The 19,742-nt window shown below is 34.5% G+C and overlaps 1 long non-coding RNA gene across 1 annotated transcript; it reads left to right on the top strand.

Annotated features, from left to right (window-relative positions):
* The first annotated feature begins 4,067 nt into the window (after positions 1–4,067).
* Positions 4,068–17,784, top strand: LOC143083464 (uncharacterized). The gene is made up of 3 exons (XR_012980717.1): positions 4,068–4,279; positions 15,836–15,908; positions 16,829–17,784. It is a non-coding gene; the product is annotated as an uncharacterized LOC143083464 (long non-coding RNA).
* The last annotated feature ends 1,958 nt before the right edge of the window (positions 17,785–19,742 follow it).

Here is a 19,742-nt window from a genome sequence, read left to right as displayed (position 1 = left end):
GAATAACCCATATTGTAGCCAATACTTGCATTTCATATATCCCAGTGAACTTGAAATTAAGGATACTACTGATACTAGAAGGACTAGTAGGAATACCTTGATCTTTTCCTCAATGTTGACACAGATGGACAACTTCACTCAAAAATCTATGATAAACGGGACGATTTCAATTTCCCAATTATCAATTTCCCATTTCTCAGCAGTAACATACCCTCTGCCCCTTCGTATGGTGTTTACATATCTTAATTAATACGTTATTCTCGTGCATGTTCACACTATACGGACTTCATACAGGAGTGTGCTCCTAACGCATAAACTTCTCCAACAAAGTTATGAGGAGAACAGATTAAAAATGAACCTCCGTAAATTTTACGGACACCATCACGAATTGGTTGATCCATACGATGTATCTTTGTCCAAACTACCTATGGACATTTTTACCACGTGTTAGATTGTGGTTTATCATTACGTCGTCTGATCTTTTAATTACCGAACGTGACTTATTCCCGAATTTGACTGTTTTGCTGAGTGTGAATTCGTATTGCTTTAAGACGTGGCACGGTACTTTTCCATCCGAAATCAATTTGTTGGGTTTTGATGTTGTGTTTGTTGTTGTCATCGGATTTTGTCAAATGTCTTAACGTTTGTAGTTGTATATCGTATTTTTTCTGTTGTATTCGTGTGTTGTGTTGGGGATAACTACTCATCAAGTTCATTTGGTAGATTTAATTTTGGATCAACGAAATTTACACGGTATATTTGGTTTGCAGTTTGATCAGAAGATACACCCACAAAGCTAGATAATACAATTAATTATCTAATTACTACTACAATTGAATATTAATCAGTATTATAATTTTCACTGTTATTAATATGAGTTAGAGAATTCATACAAATCTAATCTTGAATTTCATCCACATTCTTTTTTTAATTTTCGTAACACGTTTTAGAAATTTGAATGTGACGTCACTTTGGGCGTTGCATTGACTATGGCTAACAGGGCTGTGATTTTGTAATGTATTCGTTTTAATTCTATAGCTAGTCACCACTTCAGTTGAGTTATGTATATCTATTATATAGTCATTTTATGTCTATGATGAGTTTACTTATAAAATATACTGTTTGCAAAACTATTTATTATTCTTGAAAATAATGATGTTTTGGTCCCAGGCGGATAACCCTGGCCTCACACCTTTTTGGAACTTTAGGTCCTCGGCGATCTTCAACTTTGTAATTGTTATGGCTTTCAAACTTTTAACATTTGAACATAGTTTTGTGTGGACGTAGCGCGCGTCTGGCGTATAACAATATTTTTAACCTGTTACCTTTTTATAGCTATTATTCGTTTGTTTCTCTGTCCTATAATTTCTCCGATTTATTTGTTTATTTATTGTAACCCTGTCGTGTAATGTTGTCATTTAAATGTTATAATTAACACTGCCATTAAAGCGGGAGGTTTGGCATGCCACAAAACCAGGTTCAACCCACCATTTTTTCATAAAATGCCATGTACCAAGTCAGGAAAATGGCCGTTGTTACATTATAGTTCGTTTCTGTGTGTGTTATATTTCGGTGTTGTGTCTCTGTTGTGTCGTTAGTCTCTTATATTTGATACGTTTCCCTCAGTTTGACTTTGTAACCCGGATTTGTTCTCTATCGATTTATGAATTTTGAACAGCGGTATTCTACTGTTGCCTTTATTTTAAGCTTTAATGATGTGTCCATACGTGCTTCACTGTTCATGGGTCGATCTCTGCAGGAAATCCGGTTTGCGGTTACTCTGACAGCCTCTTGTTATTTTCTTATTTTTACTGCTGACCACATCCAAGATTATAGTGGTATTATTTTTCTTCATAGTAAATTGAAGGGACAAGGCAACAAAAAGAGGTTGTATTGAATCTGACATAAGTAATTACACGATATTTACACATGCATATCCTCCTTTTGAATTTATTGTATGCAGAGTCCAATGTTTTTGATAATTCATATTTTTAAGTTTTTAGTAAGAGTCTGTGATCATTCTAACTTTATTTCTATGGGTAAAGTGTAAACATTTCAACGACACAAAACATATATCACTGTTACCTGTTACCTAATTTGTATGTTCCGCTTCTGTCAGCCACACCACTAAATAGTGTATTTGGGGATTTGCTGTTTAAACGGGCCTTACTCACATCTGAACATCGTTATGATACGGGGATTCTAACTATTATATATACAATCACTGACCAAAAAAGAAAATTAGGTATATATCTTAAACGCGAATGTATATTACTCCTCTACTAGCTATCCATACTTCTGCTGGTAGAGTCACAAAAAGTTCTCGCTATAACATGTATCAATAAATATGATAGTAGTGTACCGATGTTCAAATCTCGTAAATCCATTAGTAAGAGGCACATCAAAGTAGTTAGCAGAAACCGAGAGACTCAGAATATCAGAATGAATCCCGAAAATAGTGAGACCAATCCGTCGACAGAGTAAATAAACACAACATATACACCAGGACTAAATTTTATATATACGCCAGACACGCGTTTCGTCTACAAAAGACTCATCAGTGACGCTCGAATCTAAAAAAGTTTAAAAGGCCAAATAAGCGTCACCTACTAGTTATGCTTCACATGTCATGCAAATTTGAACTCAGTAACAATGTCCAATTTGATAATAGAACACAGTCGGTCTGATTAGAGTTTAGACATCTATACTGGTATTTAAGTGTTTAAGACATTAAACACTTGTCGCTAGTGAGACAGCTACACATCGCATCGGATGGTTACATTAAAATGTGGAAGGATGAAATTTAAATGGTTTGTATGTATATAGTTTTAACTTTCAGAATTGTACTTTGATCTATATGATGTTATGGTTTTTCTGTATAATAAAATATCCATTAGAACGTGTTTATTGGATTTGTTTACTTATTTAAAGAATAGAATTTTATGTCAATAATAAAAGAATAAAGCATGCTGTTTTGTTTATCTTTATATGCTAATTAAGGTGATGACCTGAGTTCTGGTATGTGAACCCTTTAAATGCCTATTCATTGTATTGATGGTCAGTATTGGTCACTTTGTTTATTCTCATTGGTCAGTTAAATCACATGTATATGTGTGGAGGGAAATCTCTTTGTTCTTTAAAAGTATTCTTTTGGTTTTACTCAGCATGAAGGCAGACATTTTGAACTATTCACACTAATTCTTATTCTGATGTCCATTTGAGTCTTTATACTCAGCCACTGTGTTACTTTGTCACCATATTATTCATTTAGGTATTTATGATTACTCACATATATTCAATTGTCATTTAATGAATAATTCTAGTGTATTTGAAATGAGTGATTGATTGACTGACGGATAATACAGCTAAATTGATAAAATGGTTAAAAACTATAAAAAGTATTAAAAACGTTTATGAGTTAATATTTAAAACCATAAGATATTAATATAAACTATCTGAGTAGTATTTTTCATTAAACTAGTAAATATAAACTAAATGTCAAGTTTCATGTACAAAATGTGTATTAGTGTAATTGTGCATTTTTGTGGCACAATAGTTATATTCCTTATTTTATATTCAGGAGTTACTATCATGTACTGTTGATTCCATCCCATTAGGGGAAATTGTTTTTTACCTTTGCACCTAAGTGTGAGGTAAGCATTGAGTTGGGTTTTATATGTTTTGCTATCAATGCTTATTATTTTGCTTGCTTATGCTTATTTTTAATTGCTTTGCTTTTGCTTAACATTAGCTATTTAGTTTGTTTCGTGTAGAATCTAGTTTTGCATGTAATTATATTTTTAAGACATTATAAAAATTGAATAGTTTGTAAAATCAATAAGCGACTTAATTCAATTAGATTACATTGATATTTTGTTAGAATAACAAAATAAGAGAAAGGTTAAGAAATTGTATTATTTATTTTAATTGGAAATTCATTGAGTTCATATTGTACTCATGTTATTATTCTTGAACCATTGGTTATAAGTTTATATTTAATTACAGGGTCTTTTGTTTACAACCTTTTCGTTAACATAATAAACAGAATCCAAAACTTGATCTTTATTTGTGTTAACAAAAGCCAAGAAAACCACTCGACTACAAATGGCGCCCAACGTGGTTATTGTGATTATCGGAAATATTCGAAACTAGCCCGGGATCAGCACACATCTTTTAGCAGTGCACTCGACCGAAATCTACATCAACATCCGGTGAAAGGAAAAACGTGTTTTCTACAGAGATTGACTGCTTGCAATTGACTTATATATTCATTGTAAAGGTTTGCATTTATATTTTATTTATTACATTTATCTACTTATATGTTTGTGCAACACCGCTTGAACATGTTGAAGTTGTGGTGGATATTGATGTAAAATAACATAGAAATTTTGAGAAAACATTAGCGATTTAGACTTGCAAAATTTTGTACATTAGAAAAAGTGTTTTTAGTTTGTTAAACAAGTAAGACACATCGTTATTACTTGAACAACGTTTAGATTATAGTATATCGTGTTGAGTATAGACATTTGATTGAAATTTTGTGATTCTTTATCATGTTTTGTGAAACTTGTAAACTTAGTCTCGGATAAAGTTTGTATATAAGTATCACCCCCTACATACCCGACCCCACCCACAGACACACCGAAGGTGAAGGTCATCGTCGATCGGAACTGGAAGTACACATAACCAATGTAAATAAAAAAAAGTGTTTGTTTACATAGTACAGTTTTGATTTATAATTTTTTTACACACTTTGTGATTTGCATACATTTTTTTTTCAAAATAATTTTACACATTGACATGATGATTGATGGGTATATGTAGTTGAGACATTGCGATATATAGGGTAAGATACCCAACTGAGACTTAGTTTAGTTTACTGAATTTTATTTATGTAAACAGGATTAGTTCGATTTAGTTTCACCGATACACATTGAACTTGCGTACACATATACACACATACTCACAAACATTTACACTTATACCGCATTGAATATAGTGCTATATTGGTGTTTATATATATATTGTGTGTGTTGTTTGTTGTTACTTGGTAGACATAGTGTATTATATACATGTTGTACGTTGTATTGTAGTATATTGAATATTGTGTTGTTTTATGTATGTTTATATGTTGTGATGATTTATGATTACTTTTGTTATTGTTGTCTCTTGAGTGTATACGTGTACATGATTTAAATAATAATAATTTAAAAGGTTAAATTATTTAAACTTTATTTTAAATCAGAGTTTAAAATTTGATTTGCGTATTTAAAAGTTTATAAATGTTTATTTGAGAAGTTAAACATTAAATAACTTAATAATTGATATAAAACGACTCGACTGGTTTGAAAGTTGAATGAAACCGTACACTTGCATGTATCCTTATACTAACATCATTATCACCTAATACCTTACATACCCTGCATACCTGATTGACACTTTGGATTTCAGCTGATATTTATACATCTTCAGGTTCAGTTAGTTGTTTTCTTTTTGTGCGAAGGCTAGGGACAGGTTACATTGAGTGAAGTTAGGGTCCAGTCTATAAATTTTTTTTACGTTTTACTAGATTCAGTACTTGTTACTTACGTGGATATTGCGAGCGTAGACCATTTAGTCAGATTATATCAGTTATCGTGTTGCAGACTTTAATTTATTAAAGTTATAGATTTAGAGGTAAGTATTCAGGGCTGATTATTCAGTTCATACATAGTTGTATTTTATTTTTAGACTTGTTTATCATTTGATTATTTGTACATATTTGATATTTGGTATAAGACATTATCATGGCTAGTGAAGGCATGTCACCTACGAAACCAACCAGCCCAGGACTACCAGCCAGTCCTACATTGAAAGACTTATTACAATTCAAGATGATGTTTGATACATTTGAAACTATGGGTCTCAAACCCAAAGGCAGTAACGCTAAAGAACTGAATGAATGGGTAAGTAATTTCAACGCAGAGAAATTATCTGAGCAGGAAAAGAAACCAAGTAAGATGAGATTGACACTACCATCAAAAGAAACAGTTCCAAAGTTGAAATCAGAGGAGAAACCAATACAAGAAAAATCAACAATAGTATTTTCTCAGCCGCCGAAAGTTCGATGCTTTTCAGGTGGAGACAACAAAGGAGATCTTCAATATGACATCTGGCGTTATGATGTTAGGATGATGCTCATGAACCCATCTTATAGCAAACAGCAAAAGGAATTCGACGATCACTTACAGGATCAGCGGCTAGATTAGTTATGCATCAGGGAATGGAGAAACCTATTGAACAAATAATGGAAGTATTAGATAGTGTATATGGAACCATAGACAACAAGGAACAACTACTCGCAGAATTTTATAGCGCAAGGCAGCGAGAGGATGAAGACGTTACCACCTGAAGTAATAAATTACAGGATATACTAGGTAAAGGACTTAGAACAGGCATTGTCAGTCACCAAGAGATGAATTCCATGTTACACGCCATGTTAGGGACAGGTTTACGACAAGAACTTAAGGATATAAGTGGATACAAGTATGACACCATTAAAGATTTTAACCAACTACGAGTAGCATTGCGTCAATTAGAGAAAGATCATCAACCAAAAAAGACAAAATCTAATACAGCCAAAGCAGCAACTACTACTATCAAGGAAAACACACATGATTATGAAGAGTTGAAGGGAATGGTACAGCAATTAACACATCAGTTTACAGAATTGAGACAGCAACAACAACAACCGCAAGAGCAACTACAGCAGCAACCTCAACAACAGTATTATAGATGAAACAACTTTAGAGGAAATAGAGGCAACAATAGAGGTCGATGTAGAGGTGGTCAATGGTATAACAACCAACAAGGACAACAGCAGCAAAATTATCAGCAAGGAGGTACTTATCAGCAGAACCCAATACTGTGTAGACGTTGTGGTCAAGAAGGGCACATACAGATAGGATGCCGTGTAAGACTAGACCATACAAGGCAGGATTTAAACTCCAAGAAGCCCATGCCTACAAGTGGGCCAGCATTAGGCTTGAACAGAAGAACATCAGGTCCCAAGGTAAGTAATAACATTGTGAAGACACCATCTGGATTATTTGGAACACCTACAGAGACAATAATATTTTTTGAATGGAAAGAAAATACCAGCATTATTGGATACAGAGTCAACCGTATCGACTATTGCAGAATCATTTTATACAGAACATTTATCACCCACAGTATTATTGAAAAATTTAGATAGCATCTTGGGAGTTGAATGTGCTGGAAGATCTCAGCTGCCGTATACAGGATATATAGAGGTTGATATAAAGATACCGGGAAATACCAACACCACTAATCAACATGTAATGCTAGTAGTACCTGATAGTAGATGTAGCCAACATGTTCCAGCTTTAATTGGAATTAACATATTAGACACCATGATGTTTTACCTGAAGGAGGAACATGAAGCAAGATACTTGCAGAATGCCGCTTTAACAACGCCATGGTATATGACCTTAAGATGTCTAGCAATGAGGGAAAAGGAGTTAAGTAAGAACAAAAACAGAGTAGCTGTAATAAGAACGTGTAAAAGAATAACTCTTCTTCCAAATACCACCACTGAAGTTTCTGGCTATTATGACAAAGAGATACCGTACAAAACAACACCATATATTATTCAATCGACCATTTTGGCGGAAGATTACAAAGAAATTGACACAGAACCAACTTTTAGGAATTATCAGTATAAAGAAAATGGAACACTTACAGTTAGATTTATCTAATATTCTAACTAATGCTAGTAGTACCTGATAGTAGATATAGTTCAACTAGTTAATATTGAAGCACAACCAACCGATACAAAGGAAACGGATATGAAGTTACTTGAAGAAGTTGATATAACCCAGAGCGACCTCACAAATGAACAACTAGAGGAAGGGAAACAACTCATATTGAGATACACGGATATTTTTAGAAGAGGCGATAATGATTTAGGACACACCAACAGAGTTAAACATCGAATAAATCTGCTTGATGAAACTCCATTTAAACACCGATATAGAAGAATTCCACCGTGTCCATGTATGACGAAGTTAGATCTCATTTAAGACAACTTTTGGACATGGGAGTTATTAGACCATCACGTTCACCATTCGCATCAGCCATTGTCATTGTTAGGAAGAAGAATAGACAGCTAAGAATGTATGTGGATTACAAACAGTTAAATAAGCAGAGTAAACATGATATCTACGCACTCCCAAGGATAGAAGAGCTATTAGATTGCTGTGAAGGCAGTAAATTCTTCTCTGTCGTCGATATGAAGTCCGGTTACCATCAGGTGGAGATTTTGGAAGACCATAAGGAGCGTACTGCATTCTCCGTGGGACCGCTTGGCTTTTCAAGTTTAACAGGATGCCTTTTGGACTTACGAACTCTCCAGCAACATACTAGAGACTGATGGAGGATTGCCTTGCAGATTACAATCATTTATGGTAGGACGTATGAAGAGCACTTGCAGAATTTACACCTGGTATTCGAGAGGATAAGAGAGGTTAATCTGAAGCTTTCACCCAGCAAGTGCGAGTTCTTCAAACGCAAGGTTAAGTATGTTGGACACAAAGTGTCAGAAGAAGGAGTGGAGATAGACCAACAGAAGACAGAGAAGGTAGTGAACTGGCCAACACCAACTAGCCCAGAGGACGTCAGGAGATTTTTGGGATTTGTGGCTTATTACAGACGCTTCATACAGAGTTTCAGTAATGTTAGCAGACCTTTGACCGATTTGATTCCAGCACCAAACAAGAAGAAGAAGCCCAAATCCAAGTCATCTAGAGAGTGGATATGGTATGATCAACACCAACAGGCATTCCAGAAACTGAAAGACCACCTAGTAAGTGCACCAATCCTTGGTTATGGTTCAGTACCATATGAGCTTCATACTGATGCCTCTGGAGATGCTTTAGGAGCAGTTCTTTACCAAGAACAGCAGGGAATGAAACGAGTCATCAGTTATGCCAGTAGAGGACTCAACAAGGCTGAACGCAATTATCCACCACACAAAAAAGAATATCTGGCATTGAAATGGGCAGTATGTGACAAGTTTAGAGACTACCTTTATGGACAAGATTTCACAGTATACACGGACAACAACCCAGTCACTTATGTATTGTAAAAGTTAGACGCCACAGGACACCGTTGGCTAGCAGGATTGGCAGCTTTTACATTTGATATCAAGTACAGACCTGGAAAAAGTAACGCAGATGCAGACGCACTCAGTCGGTTACCCATCACCAGTGATTCAATCCAAGCCATATGTAATGTAGCTATGCCGGAATCTTATATCGACAGTCTTACTTTAACATCAGATGCCGAACTCAAAGATCTGGATTTAAGAGGCAGTGGAATTGGTAATATTGTTGACTGGAGGAAAGTTCAAGAACAGGATCCTGATATACAACGTATTGTGGAGTATGTCAGAGGAAACACAAAGTCTACCAGAAAAGACGTTGGACCAAATCCGCACTTAAAGCAGTTTAACCATCTGAAAATTTATGACGGAGTTCTTCATCGGGTGACTATTGAGATGAAGAGGAAAGATGCCAACTACATGTAGTTTTACCACTAGAACATGTATCAACTGTTTTGGAAGCCATACATAATGACATGGGACATCCTGGGAGAGACCGAACAACGTCACTGGTCAAGGATAGGTTTTACTGGCCCGGAATGCACCAAGATATACAGACATGGATAGAAGAATGTGGAAGATGTGTCCGTAGGAAGTCACCTACCAACCAACGTGCACCATTGGTAAGTATATCAACGACATCACCATTGGAGTTAGTGTGCATGGACTTCCTAACCCTTGAACCATCTAAGGGAGTCTATCAACATCTTTTAGTCATCACGGATCATTTCTATAGATTTGCCATGGCAATTCCAACCAGGGATCAGCTTGCTAAAACAGTTGCGGAAGCGTTTTACAGTAATTTCATCTTACATTATGGAATACCAGATAGAATTCATTCAGAACAGGGGGCAAATTTTGAAAGTACCATCATTAAGGAACTATGTGCCATCACAGGAATGTCCAAGTCAAGAACTACTAGTTATCATCATATGGGAAATGGACAATGTGGGCGTTTCAACCGGACGCTGTGTGACATGCTTGGATCACTAGACACCAGCAAGAAGATTAACTTGAAGAGTCATGTTAGTCCATTGGTTTTCGCATACAACTCCACCAGACATGAGAGTACAGGACAGTCACCTTACATGCTGATGTTTGGACGTAACCCTAGGTTACCGATAGATGCAGCTCTAGGATTGAGAGAAAATCAACAAGAGATAACTACAAAGTATATAAAAGATCTGAAGGACAGAATTACACAGGCACATGAACTAGCAACTACATCTGCAAATAAGGCCAGAGATCAACAAAAGAGCCATTATGACAACAGGGTAAGAGGAGGAACAGTAAAGGTAGGTGATAGGATATTGGTATAGATTGTTAGTTTTGAGGAAAAACACAAGTTGGCAGACAGATGGGAACAAGACGCGTACACGGTACTAAGTCAACAGAATTAAGATATCCCTGTTTTCATGGTAAGGAAGGAAAATGGAGAGGGACGTACAAGGACGCTCCACCGTAACCTGTTGCTACCTATTTAGTCCGGCTGATTGGTGAAAAAATTGTGGGTTTGATGATAAAAGCACCAAATTTGGCATGGTAGTAGTTCTAGGTATTTCATAACGTATTAGCTATGGACCCACCTTGTAATTTCAATATGGCGGCTTTTTTCAAGATGGCCGCCATAAAATATCAAAATCTGCATATATAACTTATATAAGGTCAGTTTCATGTCCAATTTTGGCGTGACAGTAGTGAGAGGTGTTTCAAAAAGTATAGACTATGAATACATCTTGCAATTTCAATATGGCGGCTTTTTACAAGATGGCCGCCATAAAATATCAAAATCTGCATATATAACTTATATAAGGTCAGTTTCATGTCCAATTTTGGCGTGACAGTAGTGAGAGGTGTTTCAAAAAGTATAGACTATGGATACATCTTGCAATTTAAATATGGCGGGTTTTTTTTCAAGATTGCCGCCATAAAAAATCAAAATCAGCAAATATCACTTATACATGTTGAAATTTGGGATGTGAGTAGTCCTGGATCATTGGTACAATAATGTCTATGTACAAAGTTTAGATTTCAAAATGGCGTACCATCAGTATCACTAAGTGTCCTTTGCTACATGCCACATTTTTATACATGTTATACTTAAGCAAAGCAACATTGACTCTCTCATTGAACATTAAAAGATTTGCGGAGAAAATATAGAAAATCGTAACTGTGATACCCTACTTCCAGAAATGTAGCTACAACAGGAATGACGTGTAGATACTGGCGTTTTTCAAATATCTAAACTAGAATGAAAACTTCTCGACTCAAACATCTCCTTTTTGATTAGGTGGAAGAGGACATAGTAATAATCTTAACATAATTGAAGTTATATGATGCTTGGCATGACCTCAGAGCATGCCATTAGCAATGCAGTTACTTGATCTAGTCAAATATTATTTTGTTGATGCAATTAAACAGGGCAACTACAACATATTTGTATGACTACGATACATGAATAAGCTGCACATACAGATAGTTCACAAAGACATGATGTAGTCATGATGTCGTTTATGTATTAGTTTGATCCAATTATTCATTTATCTAAAGTTACTGAACTAGAAGATTCCATCTATTCAATATCTAATATGTGTAACCTGTCTCGAATTCTGGTGTTTTTACAACACCAGCCATGGACATAGTTGCCAACAACTACAGCTAGGAAATTGTTTCACACACGTAGGACAAACATTGCCTTATTTCAGCATTTTTTTCTATCGAACTTGAATAATTCGTCTTAACCAAATGGTTCGAAATGTTTGTATTTCTCTTATATTCTCTGATACTTTGACCAATATATAAGGTGCCAGCACAAGTGATTGTACTATTGCTATGACATATTAACAAGAAATATTAGTATAGACTTAGAATTATCCTAGCACTAACCAAATATAACTATGCGTTTCATACTTATATCTAGTAAAACTGTTTTTATATGGATAGCACTCTGTCAATTGTCTGGCCAGAAAAAAACATGTATACTAATTTGGTAAAATAGTCAATTGTGCAACTCTCTCTGTACATGGTATATATACACAAGTCAACAAAATGATAACAAAGATCGGTTGAAGCAGATGACAATGAAAATATTAAGTATGTCTTAACATCATTCCACGCATTAAAGCCTACAAGACAAATGGCCATCCGCATTGAACAATGTTTCAGTAAGAGGTCAATTCTGTCACTACAAATCGACATTCTCTAAGTACAATCCAGTAATGTGTCAATTGTTTTCCTTGACATGTATCAATTATTAATTGTGATCAATCTTCCTTTGTTAGTGCTGATGTCAAATTGGAACAGTGGAACATGGTGAACATTTTTCTTTAGATATATATATTTATAGTAATGGCATTATTGAGAAGCTTACTTGATTGGTAAGAGAGATGTTATTGAACATAATTTTTCGTGAACAGCAGATTCTTTTCACAGGCTCTCATGCATCATGAACAAGATATATCCATGAAGTTATAGCATGTTTTCTTCTCATTCTGATACAAAGATCCTAAAATGATTTTCACTGAGGAACGAGACAGTGTTAAACTATGTTACAGTCAAAGAAAGAATTAATTAAGATAAATTGAGTCCACGTAACCTCTACTGATTTGTAACATTAATGATTGAAGTAGATATTTGTATGTTAGAAGATTAAAATAAGGTCCCTTCTAATGTATAAAGGTGTTATTATGCTGCTTATTATGTGGTTCTTAGCATTTTTATCCCATTTATCATAGTACATGTGTGCTATAGTATGTGATATACCATTAACTATACAGTTCTAGTGTTGTAAACGTGATTTGAAAATGGTATATGTAGATCAAGCAATGAATATAATTAAACACTTTTAAAATAAGAAGACCGGGCTATCGTGTTGAATGTTATTAATAATACCGCACAAATACAGCACATACATAGGAAGTCTTTTACAGAAATGGATATATACCCTATTGAATACTTATCACAAAGGTATCAGCATTTTGCATGAGCTCATAAAATTAGGCTGAAAGATACTCTAGCGGTAGATAAAAATGTGGGAGGATTATGATTTTATGTACATTTCTTTTTCAAATGTGGTGAAGAGTTGTGCAAAGACTAAATGAGTTATACTTGCAGGCACACATTTTTAAAACTGCTGTGAAAATATATATATTATTGTTTAAATGCTAAAGAAGACGAGGAAGACACCATGAGCAACATGAACCCTCTCATAAAACTAGGAGATGATCTAAGGTGTTCAAGGAGGGTCAGCAGGTGTTATTGGTTAAATAGTTTGATGAGTCATATCCAGTATAATCAAATTAGAAATATGTTGGTATATGTAAGATATACCAACATCTTTTTAATTCTGTTATCTTATATTTCACCAAACGTGAAAGTTTGAAATGAAATCAGGTTTGCCATTTCTGTATGATGGATACTACTGCTTTACAAACTTATTTGTAGACAACACAGATATGAAATAATAAGGATCAAATCACACAGCATTGACAAATTTTCTTTTGGAAAAAAATACATGTTCTATGACTTGGACAAGGAGAGGTAGAACATGTGGTATGGGCTTTACTCATAATTGAAGGCCGTCTGGTGACTTATAACTGTTATTTTTTGTGACATTTGGTCTCTTGTTGAGATTTGTCTCATAAGCAATCATACCACTTCGCCTTTATTTAAAATCATAATTTATGATTTAGATGGTACACAGTCAAACAAATCATAAAGGCGTCATGAAAACGTTCGAATGTTCCCATTTAAAGGATATTTGATTAAAATATCGTGCAAGCCATGTATTATGGAAACACAATCCTTAGAACGTAGTATCAACTGCAAATAGCAATTCGAAGAATGAAATTAATATCAACAGAGCCATGTTTTAGTTAATTTTAGATAAATTATTTTTTTACATTTTTGGCGGCCATTTTGAAATGTCCGTCATTTAATTTTATTTTTAAAGTTTTAAATACCGCCACGACTTACTTTAAACGTTGAATCACATTTGTTATGCTTTAAAAATATTAGATTTGAATATTATTTGCTGTAATTTAAAACTGGTAACTGATATTTTGACTGATTGGCAGCCATCTTGAAAATGGCCGCCATATTGGATTTTTCAGGGTGGGTCCATAGCTTAAATTGACAACCATATATAGATCTACCATTGTGCAAAGTTTCATGCTTTTATCATCAAACCCACAATTCTTTTGAAAAAATGCACGAATCAGCTGGACTAATTGGTTTTCTAAGCGATACACCAGAACCGTCACCTATCCCCAAACCAAAACCAAGAAAGAGACCTGCCAAGAGGACAGAAGAACTGGGAACAACCCAACCTGACTCCAAACAAGAATCGGCCGAAGAGTCAGAATGGGACTTAAGAATCATCACTAGAACTGGTATGGTTAGTGATTCATCCATCACTGAACAGAACATACGTAGTAATGCTGATGAAGATATTTGGGTTACGAGCGAAACAAAAGTGGACGCCCAGTCATCTGTGGGTACTATTGGTATTCCAGATGATGTTGAGCTTGTAAAAGAAGGAAGCGCTTCGAACAATGAGACTGTTCAGGAGTAACCGCCTGATGAAAAAACAGCTCAGGACACTGATACAGAGGAGGATAATGAACCAATTCAGCTACGTCGTTCCACCAGAGAACGGAATGCCCCCTCCGATTTAGATCTGGAGATTTTGATATGACCAAATCTGCACAGAGAACACCGTTATCAGATTGGGAAAAGAAGGTGCAATACATCACGTCACTGTCAGATAGAGGATTTATAGAAGGATTACAGTCTGAGGCAGCAAAGACCATCTTAGACATACTGAAGTCGTCTTCACATACTCATACATGAAATGACAACGTCATTTTCCAGCTGGGGGGAGTATGTGGAAGGGTGAAATTTAAATGGTTTGTATGTATATAGTTTTAACTTTCAAAATTGTACTTTGATCCATATGATGTTATGGTTTTCTGTATAATAAAATATCCATTGGAACATATTTATTGGATTTGTTTACTTATTTACAGAATAGAATCTTATTTCAATAATAAAAGAAAAAAGCATGCTGTTTTGTTTATCTTAATATGCTAATTAAGGTGATGACCTGAGTTCTGGTATGTGAACCCTTTAAATGCCTATTCATTGTATTGATGGTCAGTATTGGTCACTTTGTTTATTCTCATTGGTCAGTTAAATCACATGTATATGTGTGGAGGGAAATCTCTTTGTTCTTTAAAAGTATTCTTTTGGTTTTACTCAGCATGAAGGCAGACATTTTGAACTATTCACACTAATTCTTATTCTGATGTACATTTGAGTCTTTATACTCAGCCACTATGTTACTTTGTCACCATATTATTCATTTAGGTATTTATGATTACTCACATATTTTTAATTGGCATTTAATTAATAATTCTAGTGTATATGAAATGAGTGATTGATTGACTGACGGATAATACAGCTAAATTGATTAAATGGTTAAAAACTATAAAAAGTATTAAAAAAGTTTATGAGTTAATATTTAAAACCATAAGATATTAATATAAACTATCTGAGTAGTATTTTTCATTAAACTAGTAAATATAAACTAAAAGTCAAGTTTCATGTACAAAATGTGTATTAGTGTAATTGTGCATTTTCGTGGCACAATAGTTATATTCCTTATTTTATATTCAGGAGTTACTATTATGTTCTGTTGATTCCATCCCATTAGGGGATATTGTTTTTGACCTTTGCATCTAAGTGTGAGGTAAGCATTGAGTTGGGTTTTATATGTTTTGCTATGAATGCTTATTATTTTGCTTGATTATGCTTATTTTTAATTGCTTTGCTTTTGCTTAACATTAGCTATTTAGTTTGTTTCGTGTAGAATCTATTTTGCATGTAATTATATTTTTAAGACATTATAATAATTGAATAGTTTGTAAAATCAATAAGCGACTTAATTCAATTAGATTACATTGATATTTTGTTAGAATAACAAAATGAGAGAAAGATTTACAAATTGTATTATTTATTTTAATTGGAAATTCATTCAGTTCATATTGTACTCATGTTATTATTCTTGAACCATTGGTTATAATTTTATATTTAATTACAGGGTATTTTGTTTACAACCTTTTCGTTAACATAATAAACAGAATCCAAAACTTGAGGAGCGTTTTATTTGTGTTAACTAAAGCCAAGAAAACCACTCGACTACAAAAACATGTGTATTATCGATTCGGTTGTTGTTCCTCGTAACTCTATTGGAACAGATGTTGTTTTAAAAAGAGGGACGAAAGATACCAGAGGAACAGTTAGAGTCAAATCAAAAATAAATTGACAACGCCATGACAAAAAAAAATAGTACACACGACACAACATAGAAAACAAAAGACTAAGCAATGTGAACCCCACCAAAAACTGGAAGTGATCTCATGTGCAAGGTAGACAACACTGTTAATTTAGTCCGTATGATATATGAACGACAAACGATGGCGCAGAGGGTTTGTTCCTGCTGTGAACATGAACAGAAATCATATTACCAATTATTAAGGAGGGATAGTACTTTTTTTTTTTTTTATCTTTGCGAGAAAGCCTATAAACTAATAATCTATCATTAACTTACCTATGTTAATTTACAAATGAACAAAATTATGATAGTTTTTTTATAAATATTTTATTCAGGACTATGTCAACCAAAATTCTATGTGGTCCTTGTGGATATGAAGACAACATTAAACATGCCAAAAAATGGTGTACTAATTGTGATGAAGGATTTTGCGAGGACTGTGAAAAGGTTCATAGATCTACTAAAATGTCCAGAAATCATACACTGATATCTGTTTCAGATTATCAAAAAATTAAAGACGTTGCTATAAGCCAAACATGCGTAGAACATGGAAAGAGATACGATCTTTACTGTTCCGAACACGACAAACCTCTCTGCCTTGACTGTGTTGATCAGCACAAAAGTTGCTCACAACTAGTGTCATTAGATGCAGCTGCAGCAAATGCTAAACAGTCAACTGCCCTTGCAGATTTAGAAGATACCATAAATGGAGCATTACAAAATGTCGGCAAATTTAACAAAAATCTAAAAACGATTGGTTACGAACTTGACAAACAAGAAAGACTGATAAAGAAAAATATTCAGGAAATACGAGAAAAACTAAACAAACATCTAGATGCCTTGGAGCAAAAGTTGATTCAAGATCTTTCGATGAAAACTTTGAACTGTAAATCGGAACACACTAAAGCAATTCACGAGTTGAATTTAGCAGATCAAAAGCTAAGTCAATTAAAAGAAGAAATGATGACTATGAAACAAATGGCTTCAGATGTACAAGTCTTCCTTGGAACGCGTGAAATCAACAAAACTCTTTGCGAGGAAATAAAAACTATCAAAGGCATTATTTATAGTACTAAGTATTATTAAATCAAAATTGAAATAGAGGGTACTATCACATCCTTACTTGACTGTGTCGATTCTTTTGGTATGATATCAGTTGTAGAAAGAAATTCGGAGTTAGAATTCAGGGATGTAAAACTCGATCAAGCTCAAAAGCTAATAAATGCACCGTCAAGAAGAAGATATCGAGAGTTAGAAGCACAACACCAGCAATTAGGCATAAGGGGAACAGGTGTTGGAAATATAAGAAGAAAATAGAATAAAAAATACTTCCTTCATAATTTTATAATTGTCACCACGCCCTTAATCAAATTTTGTCTTCATAGTAAGTTAACGGGACATGACAACAATAGTTATCAAAGGTACCAGGATTATAATTTAGTACGCCAGACGCGCGTTTCGTCTATATAAGACTCATCAGTGACGCTCATATCAAAATATTTATAAAGCCAAACAATTACAAAGTTGAAGAGCATTGAGGATCCAAAATTCCAAAAAGTTGTGCCAAATACGGCTAAGGAAGTCTATGCCTGGAATAAAAAAATCCTTAGTTTTTCGAAAAATTTAAACTTTTGTTAACAGGAAAGTTATGAAAAAAAATGACCACATTATTGATATTCATGTCAACACCGAAGTGTTGCGTACTGGGCTGGTGATACCCTCGGGGACGAAACGTCCACCAGCAGTGGCATCGACCCAGTGATGTAAATAGTTATCAAAGGTACCAGGATTATAATTTAGTACGCCAGACGTGCGTTTCGTCTATATAAGACTCATCAGTGACGCTCATATCAAAATATTTATAAAGCCAAACAATTACAAAGTTGAAGAGCATTGAGGATCCAAAATTCCAAAAAGTTGTGCCAAATACGGCTAAGGAAATCTATGCCTGGAATAAGAAAATCCTTAGTTTTTCGAAAAATTAAAACTTTTGTTAACAGGAAATGTATAAAAAAAAATGACCACATTATTGATATTCATGTCAACACCGATGTACTGGGCTGGTGATACCCTCGGGAACAACATATAAAATTGAGAATGGAAATGGGGAATGTGTCAAAGAGACAACAACCCGACCAAATAAAAAACAACAGCAGAGGGTCACCAACAGGTCTTCAATGTAGCGAGAAATTCCCGCACCCGGAGGCGTCCTTCAGCTGGCCCTTAAACAATTATATACTAGTCCAGTGATAATGAACGCCATACTAATTTCCAAATTGTACACAAGAAACTAAAATTAAAATAATACAAGACTAACAAAGGCCAGAGGCTCCTGACTTGGGACAGGCGCAAAAATGCGGCGGGGTTAAACATGTTTGTGAGATCTCAACCCTCCCCCTATACCTCTAACCAATGTAGAAAAGTAAACGCATAACAATACGCACATTAAAATTCAGTTCAAGAGAAGTCCGAGTCTGATGTCAGAAGATGTAACCAAAGAAAATAAACAAAATGACAATAATACATAAATAACAACAGACTACTAGCAGTTAACTGACATGCCAGCTCCAGACTTCAATTAAACTGACTGAAAGATTATGATTTCATCATATGAACATGTTGCTTTGTAGGCGACAGAGTTAATTAAACAATATTTACACATATCGTCCTTTAGAAAGTATTGGTTTGAACGTCCAATTTTTCTAATAATAAATATGTTCAAGTTTGTAGTAAAAGCCTGTAATCATTCAAACAAATTTGTCGTGAACAGTGTAAAAATTCAACCCTACGAAAACTTCTTGATCACTACAAGATGTATTAATAAATATTCTATACTTTACCAACCTTAGGTTAACGTACATTTACATATGAACAACAAATTGTCATTTTTTTATCAATATTGTATTCCGGACAATGTCATCTAAAATTCTATGTGGTCCTTGTGGATATGAAGACAACTTTAAACATGTCAAAAAATGGTGTACTAATTGTGAAGAAGGATTCTGCGATGACTGTGAAAAAGTTCATAGATCTACTAAGATGTCCAGAAACCATACGCTAATATCTGTTTCAGATTATCAAAAAATAAAAGACGTCTCTATAAACAAAACATGCGTGGGGACATAGAAAAAGATACGGTCTATACAGTTTAGAACACGATAAACCTATCTGCCTTGACTGTGTTGATCAGCATAAAAGTTGCTCTCAGCTCATGTCCTTAGACAAAGCTGCAGTCAATGTTAAACAGTC

This window comes from Mytilus galloprovincialis, chromosome 7 (assembly GCF_965363235.1).
Source record: "Mytilus galloprovincialis chromosome 7, xbMytGall1.hap1.1, whole genome shotgun sequence".
In the NCBI taxonomy this organism is placed as follows: Eukaryota; Metazoa; Mollusca; class Bivalvia; order Mytilida; family Mytilidae; genus Mytilus; species Mytilus galloprovincialis.
Note: the sequence above shows the minus strand (reverse complement) of the source record. Positions and strands in the feature narration are given on the sequence as shown.